We start from the raw sequence: 1,038 nt of genomic DNA, 5'->3' as shown, positions 1-1,038 counted from the left end.
TGTAGTAGTTGGGGCAACAGCTGCTGTAGTTGGGGCAGCAGCTGTAGTAGGTGGGCAGCAGCTGTAGTAGTTGGGGCAGCAGCTGTAGTAGGTGGGGCAGCAGTTGTAGTAGTTGTGGTGGTGGTAGTCGGGGCGGCTGTTGTAGTCGCAGCAGTTGTTAACCTTGCCAGCAGGATCTTCCACAATGCGTCCAAGGTTGCCTTAGATATCTGAGATCCAGACTGTAGAAAAATTTAGAATTACATTTACAGTAGATGATGCTCTAAGGAGGGTGGTTCTCAGCTGTGGTCTCATATGTTTCCCATGTCCTTACACACAGGCAATCAAGGTCTGGGAGAGATGGAAAATTTGTCGATGTGCAAAGACAAGGACAAAGTACCACTGGTCCAAGGTCAAGACAGTCTGTTGTGCTGAGTTTTGAATGATCTCAGAAACAGGTTGCACTCACCTCTTTGGACTCAGAGCTTTTAGACCGTGCAACTCGTTTGAGCTCTTCATCCATCTGTTGAAAACCCACAAAGTGTAAAGTTGATGTGGCATAAGAAATACAAGAACATTGTTACAGATTTTAAGAATGTCACACTCACAGGACGAGCCAGAGTCAAGCTCAGGAGGCAAACGAGAATGAATATCTTCAGCATGGTTTCAGTGTTCACACCTGTTGGAAATAGACTATTAATGAAAGCTCTTGACCAGTCCCCCAACTGACACAGACAAAGAATCTACTTACAGTCAATCCCTGAATGGAATAGTTGTTGAGTAAGTTGAGTTGCTGTTGCTGTGATTGTGTCGCTCTGAAGGATGAGCTTCTCTCAAATACACTTACAGGACCGGACGTCACCTCGTTAGCTAACAGGATTGTTTTGTAAATATTTCCTCACATTAGGCAAGGTTTCAGGTATTTTTCATCATGTGGAGGTGTGGCTCAGTTATCACAGGTGACCAACTCGTCTAGACAGTTTGAGTTTGTTTTTAATGGATAATTTAAATTAAAAAGGATACATACATTATACAGTATATATAATTTATGTTTACTTA

General features: G+C 43.0%; 1 long non-coding RNA gene across 1 annotated transcript; it reads right to left on the bottom strand.

The window, feature by feature from the left end:
* Positions 1–447: 447 nt before the first annotated feature.
* Positions 448–778, bottom strand: LOC142994593 (uncharacterized). The gene is made up of 3 exons (XR_012961416.1): positions 731–778; positions 588–658; positions 448–502 (listed from the first exon to the last, which is right to left on the bottom strand). It is a non-coding gene; the product is annotated as an uncharacterized LOC142994593 (long non-coding RNA).
* Positions 779–1,038: the final 260 nt, after the last annotated feature.

Source organism: Genypterus blacodes, unplaced genomic scaffold (assembly GCF_046128005.1).
Source record: "Genypterus blacodes isolate CSIRO-AG114 ecotype Tasmania unplaced genomic scaffold, CSIRO-AGI_Gbla_v1 ptg000030l_1, whole genome shotgun sequence".
Taxonomy (NCBI): domain Eukaryota; kingdom Metazoa; phylum Chordata; class Actinopteri; order Ophidiiformes; family Ophidiidae; genus Genypterus; species Genypterus blacodes.
The sequence above is the reverse complement of the archived record's forward strand: the minus strand, read 5'-3'. Positions and strand labels throughout refer to the sequence as shown.